This window comes from Olea europaea, unplaced genomic scaffold (genome assembly GCF_002742605.1).
Source record: "Olea europaea var. sylvestris unplaced genomic scaffold, O_europaea_v1 scaffold1073, whole genome shotgun sequence".
In the NCBI taxonomy this organism is placed as follows: Eukaryota; Viridiplantae; Streptophyta; class Magnoliopsida; order Lamiales; family Oleaceae; genus Olea; species Olea europaea.
Window position 1 is genome coordinate 204,944 of NW_019228083.1, and position 9,566 is coordinate 214,509.

The 9,566-nt window shown below is 35.3% G+C and overlaps 1 pseudogene; it reads right to left on the reverse strand.

The window, feature by feature from the left end:
• Positions 1 to 8,384: 8,384 nt before the first annotated feature.
• Positions 8,385 to 9,566, reverse strand: part of LOC111373116 — a 5,777-nt pseudogene continuing 4,595 nt past the window's right edge.

Sequence of the window (9,566 nt, forward strand, 5' to 3'; positions counted from 1 at the left end):
ATGGTAGATGCCCGGGACCAAAGTAATATAGCTTGCTTGCTTTAGATTCGATAGAAAGGTACAAGTGGAAGACTTTCCACGTAAGAGCTACATAAAAGGAGATTGAAAGAGAGAGCGAGTTGTTGAGGGTAAGCCCCCTTTGTCATAAAAAATGGAATCATTCGATAGGAAACACTTACTTGGTTCATGACTAAACTAATAAAAAGAGTCACTTCCTTTAGTGTTTTATGAGCTCTACCGAAGCTTGACGTAGGCGAAGGCCATTGCCTCTGATAAGCCGAATGTCCTTGTACAACTAATTTGAACAAAGCTTTTTGACATATTTATTTAACCAGTCCCATTCAGCTGGAAGTAGGAAATCAATCCTGGCACGGATTTACTCAACCCCCTACCGCTATCTATCTTAATGAAAAGAGATTCCTCTGATGAGAGTGGAGTCCTATTCTATAGTCTGACTTTGATATAAAGGTAGCAGATTTTGAGCCTTATTTCTTTCGCGCTAAGAGCCTTTCCTAGGTTGTGAGGCGATAGTGCCTGCTGTCGATAGGTGTGGTTGAAATGATGTGAAATAAGTGTTTAAAAATGTATTTTTTTCAAATCATGTGGATCAAACAAAGCCTTAAATTATAATCTATGTTGGTAGTACAACCTGTCTAAGGAGAACGTGTCTGACAGCAGACTCAATATAGTCTTTCACCGGCTGACCAGATGTGTATTTTGTGTTTTCCTATTTTACCATTGAATATCCCATAATATTTCACTCCTGAAATCACTATTAATGGTCTTCCTACGTCAAAAAAAAAAATAGTTGACATCATACAAAATAATATTTTTTCCCTACTATAATAAAAGAGTGAATATGGCAAGCACTGTTCATTCAGGACTTATTTGTGTTTCTCTATTTTACCCTTGAATATCTCATAATATCTTACTTCACTCCTGAAATCACTACTAATGGTTTTCCTACTCGCGCTGTTTTGCTTTATTTGAATTTTTATATCAAAAAATAGTTGACGTCATACCACATAATATTTTTTTAAGAAAATGATGTAAATTTTATTAAGAAAATTGTGGCGAAAAAATAATAAATAATAATTAAATAATTGATTTTTTTAAAGAAAAAAGTTATACACATTTTTTACCACACACGTTTGATGTACGTTTAATTATTTTCGATATTCATTTAGATCATTCGATGAATCTATGACATAGTTCTTGAAATGAGCTTTGAGAGAATATAGAAGATTTATACATTCGACTACCGTAAAATTTTCGATGAATTTATAAATTTAGCTCGTTATTGAAATTTTTAATTTTTTAAATGATATCTCTTTTGACATTAAAAAAATTTAAAAGTTCATTTTTAAATGACATCAAAAATTATTGTCACGAAAAAATTAAAAACATTAATAAAATAATTGATTTTTTTTTAAGAAAAAATGAGTTATACGCATTTTTTAACATACACATTTGATGTACATTTAACTATTTTCGATATTCATTTAGATCATTCAATGTATTTATAACATAGTTATCAAAATGAATTTTGAGAGAATACAAAAGATTTATAGTAGATTTTTATAAAAAAAAACTAAATAAATCAACCAATGAAAAAAAAAAGAACAAAAGTAATTGACACAAAAAAATAAATAAATATTGCTCCTAGCACCCAGGAGCAAAATTGCTCTGTGCATCACAGAGCATTTGCTCCGTGATGCATGGAGTTTCTCTCTTCTTCCTATTTTGTGTGTGGGTGAAAGGAAATGTAATGGCTAGGACCAGCGAAAGGACAAGTGGCAGAACAAGAAAGCTAATGGCGGAGCCAATGCCAACAAGAGCATTGTGCCAGTTATAGAGCCATGTCCTAACTGTGGAAAGACGCATCGTGGCGTGTGTTTGCAAGGGAAGAATGTCTATTTCAGATGTGGCAAGTTAGGGCATATTTTTAAGGATTGTCCCACATTTACCCCGAAAAAAGATGATAACAATGACCAGAGCTAGAAAGGGAGAGCACGAGTTTTTGCAATGACTCAGAAAGATGCAAAGGAAAACTCGAACGTCATAGCAGGTACTTTATTGATAGCCAATACACCTGCTTATGTATTGTTTGATTCAGGAGCCACACACTCCTTTGTATCGACAACTTTTATGGCTAAATCTAGTATTACCTGTGATAAGTTGAAAGATACATTAGATGTTAGCATTCCATCAGGCAACCCTTTGAGTACTGATAGAAGAGCCAAATCAGTAAGTATTGAAATTGAGGGAAAACCAATGGAAGCTAACCTATACATGATAGAAATGAAGGATTTTGATATAATACTAGGCACGGATTGGTTGGGTTGTAATTACGCCACCATCCGATGTAAGGAAAGGGAGGTATCATTTCAGAAATCAGAAGATGAACCATTTACGTTCCTTGGAATGAAGAAGAAACCCCTTATTTAACTAGTATCGGCTTTACAAGTTGAGAAGATGTTGAGAAAAGAAACATGTCAATGCTATTTAGTAAACATCTCAGGAGGAAAACAAGAGACGATAAAGGTTGAAGATGTACCAATAGTACAGGAATTCGTAGATGTGTTTCCAGAAGATCTATCTAGTATTCCACCAGATAGGCAAGTGGAATTCACCATAGACCTAATTCTCAGAGCGGCACCAGTGTCAAAAGCCCCATACCGAATGGCCCCGAAGGAACTACAAGAGTTAAAGAAGTAGTTGCAAGAACTCCTAGATATGGGCTTTATGCGGCCAAGTGTATCTCCATGGGGTGCACCGATATTGTTCGTGAAGAAAAAAGATGGAAGCATCAGGATGTGCATCGATTATAGGGAGTTAAATTGATTAACTATCAAGAATAAATACCCACTCCCGAGAATCGAGGATCTGTTAGATCAAATGAAAGGAGCTAAGGTATTTTCCAAAATCGACTTACGATCGGGATACCATCAATTGAAAGTAAAGTCAAAATATATACCCAAGACAACTTTCAGAACTCGTTATGGATACTACGAGTTTACAGTGATGCCGTTTGGGCTAACCAATGCACCTGCAGTGTTCATGGACTTGATGAATCATGTATTTCATCAGTACTTGGATAAATTTTTCATAGTCTTCATTGATAACATTCTGATATATTCCAAGAGTAAGGAGCAATATGAAGAGCACCTAAGAATAGCATTAAATGTATTACGTAAGGAGAAGCTGTATGCTAAATTCAAGAAGAGTGAGTTCTGGCTTGAACGAGTTGGATTTCTTGGACATATAGTCACTGCCCAAGGGATTGAGGTAGATCCAGCGAAAGTGGAAGCAGTAACCAACTGGAAAGCACCAACTAATGCTGGCGAGGTACGGAGCTTTGTAGGATTAGCAGGATATTATCGGAGATTCATAGAAGGATTCTCCAAAATAACTGGACCAATGATACAGCTTACAAGGAAGGGAGTAAAGTTTTAATGGACGGATAAATGTGAACAAAGTTTCCAAGAACTTAAACAGAGGTTGATATCAGCACCCGTGTTAACAATACATGAGGGTACAGAAGGGTTTGTTATATACAGTGATGCATCCAAGCAAGGATTGGGATGTGCGCTGATGCAGAATAGAAAAGTGATAGCCTATGCATCAAGACAATTGAAGAAACATGAGCAGAACTACCCGACCCATGATTTAGAACTTGCGACGGTAGTACACGCCTTGAAGATATAGCGACACTACTTATATAGAGGGAAGTGCGATATCTACACAGATCACAAGAGTCTCAAATATTTATTCACACAGAAGGAATTAAATATGCAAAAAAGATGATGGTTGGAATTGGTGAATGATTACGATTGCACTATCCATTACCATCCAGGTAAGGCTAATGTTGTGGCCGACACCTTAAGTAGAAAATCAATGGGACAGTTGGCGTCACTACCCACTTTTCAAATGGAGTTAGTCAATGACTTGGAAAAGTTGCAGATCGAAGTGGTTACCATACCATGACAAGTCACTACTCGTCTAGCAGCTTTGATAATTCGACCTACTCTTAGAGATCGAATTATAGAGACACAAGGTAATGACACATTCTTGTTGAAGATCAAGAATGAAATTGGTACTAATAAGAGAAAGGATTTTGGGATAGCTTCGGATCAGGCACTGATGTTTAAGGGGAGAATTTGTATGCCTAAGGATGAAGTCTTGAGAAACGAGATATTGAAAGAGGCCCATTCCACCCCGTACACCGCACATCCCGGTGGTACGAAAATGTATCGAAACCTCCGAGATACTTTTTGGTGTAGAAATATGAAAAGAAGTATAGGGTTGTACGTGGAAAAGTACACGGTATGTCAACAGGTTAAGGCAGAACACCAAAGACCGGCTGGATTGTATAATTCACTGGACATACCCGAATGGAAATGGGAAAATATCACAATGGACTTTGTGGTTGGATTCCCGAAGTCAACAAGAGGAAACAACGCTGTATGGGTAATAGTGGATCGATTAACAAAGTCAGCTCATTTTCTTCTAGTGAAAATGACATTCAGTTTTGACCAATTGGCACAGTTGTACATTAAGGAGGTTGTAAGATTACACGGCGTACCTGTGTCCATTGTGTCTAACAGAGACCCAAGGTTCACGTCCAAATTTTGGAAAAGTCTACAAGGAGCTATGGGAACGAAACTGAACTTTAGTACAGCATATCACCCTTAGTCCGATGGTCAATTTGAAATGACCATCCAAACTTTGGAAGACATGCTGAGAGCATGTGTTTTGGATCTAAGGGATAGTTGGGAGTCATACATACCCGTAGTAGAATTCGCATATAATAACAGCTTCCAAGCAACTATCAGGATGGCACCGTACGAAGCTCTCTATAGTAGAAGATGTAGGTCCCCTGTTCATTGGGATGAAGTCGGGGAGAAGAGAGTTTTGGGACCATAAATAATTAAAAGGACAGTTGAGGCAATCGATAAGATCCGTGCAAGGATAAAGGCAGCACATAATCGACAAAAGAGCTATGCGGATACAAGGAGGAAGGATTTATAATTCAAAGTTGGAGAAAATGTGTTTCTGAAAGTGGCACCGATGAAAGGTGTACTTAGGTTTGGTAAGAAAGGAAAGCTACGACCCCGCTATATCGGACCATTCGAGATACTTGATAGGGTCGGAAATGTAGCCTATTGGTTAGCTCTCCCACTTGGGTTATCGGCAGTGCACAACGTGTTCCATGTATCAATGATCAAGAAATACGTGCATGATCCTAATCATGTAGTGAACTATCAGTTCGTGGAAGGACAAAAGGACTTATCCTATGAAGAGGTACCAATTAGGATATTGGATTGAAAGGTACATAAACTAAGGAACAAAGAAATTCAATTGGTCAAAATACAATGGAATAATCATGAAATAGAAGAGGCCACTTGGGAAGGGGAAGAGGAAGCGAAAAACAAGTATCCAACACTATTCACCCAAGTAAAAGATAAATTTCGAGGACAAAATTTTAATTAAGGTGTGGGGGATGTAGAACCCCAAATAATTTTAAACCCTTAGTGGCACTAAGATATAAATATTGGATGGTCAAAGTATACTTCAAATTTTTAGTCTCATTTGAGACCCATTTACGACATAGAAAATATTCGATTTGGAAAATGATATCTCAAGAAAAGTTGTAGCTCTTTGAGTTAGCTTTCCAACGCACTTTGAATTACCTCAATCGGATAGTGGGAGAAGAAGTTATGATAAAAATACTAAAAGCTGTATAGTATCAACCAAAGTACGCAGAATATGAAAAGTCAAATTCCTACACGATTTTCTAGCACCTTCTTAAACCTATAACTCCCACATAAATGGCACATGTATTAATAAGTATTAGACCCTTCACTTGTCCTTAAGTTGTGAGATTTTCACCAATAAATAGGCCCCAATGCATACATATTTTTCACACCAAGACAAAAGCTTCTAAGCATAAAAGAGAGCGTTTTCAAGTCCAGAAAAAAGAAAAAGGAGAGGGAGGAAAAATAGTTTTTCCTAGAAGTTTTGGTGCTGTCAAGAAGTGTTTTCCAAGCATCAATTCTCAACGGAGAGTTTTTTTTTGAAACATCAAAGGAGTGCATTTTTCAACAAGGTTCAAAGCATCAATCAAGGTAGGTAGAGGTGCAAAGTGTTAATTTGTGTTAAGTTATAAGTTTCTAGCAAATGAAAATTTATGTTAATGTTTGTATGTCTAATGGTACCTCCGGTACGGCATACACCTCCATGTCTAATGGTACCTCCGGTACGGCATACACCTCCATGTCTAATGGTACCTTCGGGTACGGCATGTACTTCCCGTCGAGGCATCGTGTTAAGTCATGACTCTACGTGTTTGGGATTCTACCGGAAATCCTACTATGAAAAGGTTTCTAAAGTTATAGCTTTGAAATGTATAGCTTGATCACGAATGCACCAATGATATCTATTGAGTTTTTTTAACTCACGGGTTTAACCCATTCTTCACAAATTGATATGATTCTACCTTGGGCCTGGATGATGGAAAAGATGGAGAGTGGTGCAACGAGCCCATGGAAAACCTGGTGAACAAGTTATTTAGATTTATTTTTGTGAACGTTTTCAATGTTATTTGTTTAAAGTATTTGAATAACGCTGAACACGAGAACAAGTTGTGTTTTCTTCAAATAAATTACGTTCCGTTATTTTCTTATTCAGTGTTTTATTTAAAGTATTCGAAAGGTTGTTGTTAAAATTATCATTGTAGAAATTAAGTTTCCGCTAAAATATATTCTCCTATAACTAAACCACCGGTTAGTTAAGTAAAGTAAGTAGCGTTCCGGTCCACAAAGGGTCGGGGCATTACATATAACTTGTCTTTTTTTTTTTAAAAAAATCAATTGTTTTATAAATGTTTATTATTTATTCAAGACAATAATTTTTGATGTCATTTAAAAAATTTTCTAATAAACTTTTAAATTTTTTTAACGTCAAAAGAGACATCATTTAAAAAATTAAGAATTTTGATAACATACTAACTTTATAAATTCATCAACGATTGTACGGTATTCGAATGCATAAATCTTCTATATTCTTTTGAAACTCATTTCGAGAACTATGTCCTAGACTCATCAAATGATCTAAATAAATATCGAAAATAGTTAAACGTACATCAAACGTGTGTGTTAAAAAATGCATATAACTCGTCTTTTTTCTTTTAAAAAAATTAATTATTTTATTAATATTTATTATTTTTTCACGAGAATTTTCGCAATATAATTTACATCATTTTTAAAATATATATATTATGTGGTATGATGTGAACAATTTTTTTTTTTTTTAGACGTAAAAATTCAATTCACGCAAAATAGCAGCATCACTCACGCGTAGGAAGACCATTAGTAGTAATTTCAGGAGTGAAGTGAGATATTATGAGATATTCAAGGGTAAAATAGGAAAACACAAAATACGTTCTAAATAAATAGTGCTCGCCACATTCACTCTTTTATTGTTTGTTTACCCATGCAATGCATGGGTTGTGCTATTTTGAAGGTCATTTTAGCATACCTATGACAACGGGAATAAGAATAATGCAATTTGCCAACATTTAATAAAAGTGTTAGACTTGAAAATATTTTGTTTCTGCAACTCATTACTTGTCGGAAGGCCCATAAATTCCTAACATTGATCAAAGGACATAAAGAATTTAAATGAAATCATTGGAAAACTTCAATGTTAAAAAAGAACCAAAAGGATCCAGAAGAAAATTGACATAAGCAAAAAATATAAAGACCAAAGATGACAAAACAAGACACGAGTATATCGAAGGTCAAACCTTAAAGTTTCCAAAACTGGGTAACAAGTAATAGGCTTTGAAACAACTTCATTACTCATTTAAAGACAATCATTACACAACCAGTAGTATGTATCATATGACTACTAAAACACAATTAGACTGATTGGTAAGAGGACAACAAAACAAACCTTATTCAACTCTAACCCTGCAGATTTCATCTCTTGAATTAACTTATCAGCTTTTTCGTAATTGCCATCAATTGCATACGCATTAAGCAAAGAGCTGTAGTGAAAAACAATGGGAGCATGACCTTCGCTCTTAGTCTGCTCAAAGTATTTTTCCACTTCTTCACACAGATTATTTGAAATACAGACGGATAGAAGTGTCTTGTATGTTATGCTATCCAACTGCAACCTACTGGCTCAATTTCCTGAACCAGCTCAAATGCCTTTGTATAGCCACCTTTCACTTTCGCACAACCCATGAGTAGCTGGGAATACAAAACACAAAAACATGAGATTGCAAATAGAAACTACAAAATAAAAAGAACAAGACAATAACAAATTAATGTATTACGCAACACCATAACTGATCCCACCAATTGCGTCAACAAACACCAGTGAGAGAAGATGCTCATACTAAAAGATATATGCAAAATTAATAACACAAACCTAAATCGATATCACGAAATGGCCTCCGACTTTGAATAAGTGAATGCTAAAATTCTTGCCCACAAAGATAAAAGAATAAATCAAGAGCACATTCCACAAGCTCATACAAGAATAACAAAATCACTGTCCCCCGTAGCACCCCACAAAATATCTTAACTTGTAGTAGCTAATCTCATATATCAACATATAAAGGAGAAGCTTCATTTAGGTATAAGTATAAAACATAAAGAATAGGTTTAAATTGGATTACTTGTCCCATAAAATTTTTCCCATATTTCCTATGAAAAGAAAATATGCAATCCACAAACTACAGAGAAAGCAAACCTAATCAGGCTGACCAACATCAGAGTAAATCACGTCCGCCATCCCTATAGCAATCTGTATTTTGCTAGATGTCTTGCATCTTCAATGATGGGAATAACACCTGTCCTCTTCTTATCCATGTTGACCAAGTCCCTACCTCTTATGTGAGAAAATTCCACTGTATACACCACTTCAGTCTACCAATAACGAAACAAGCAGAATTTCATAAGCATCACTCCTTGAAATACATGGAGAAATGATATAGCTCCCACAAAGAAAAATACCTAAAATGCCAACAAGATTAGATATATGAGAAATAGTTGTTCCTGAAGCAGCTCCAAGATAAAGAACACAAGCACCATTTTTCTAAATCAATAAATAGACGAGAAAATAAATTGTCCAGACAAGATTATTGAACATATAAAATGCATCAACATTAATAACAAAAACTCACATCTTATTAGGGTAACAAATATAAATAAATGTTGGAATAGCAAAAATTACAAACTTACAATCCAAATGTCATCGACTCCTCTAATAATGGCAATTGCCAATTTCGAGCAAGAAGGATTCCATAGTCTGAGTTCAACCTTTATTACAGCTTCATCCTAACCAATTAAATAGAATTATAAAATGCAACAACATTAATAACAAAAACACACGTCTTATTAGGGTAACAAATATAAATAAATGATGGAATAGAAAAAATCACAAACTTACAATCCCAATGTCATCGAATTTCAGGCAAGAAGGATTCCATACTCTGAGTTCAACCTTTGTTACATCTTCAATCTGACCAATTAAATAAAATACATAAATCAACA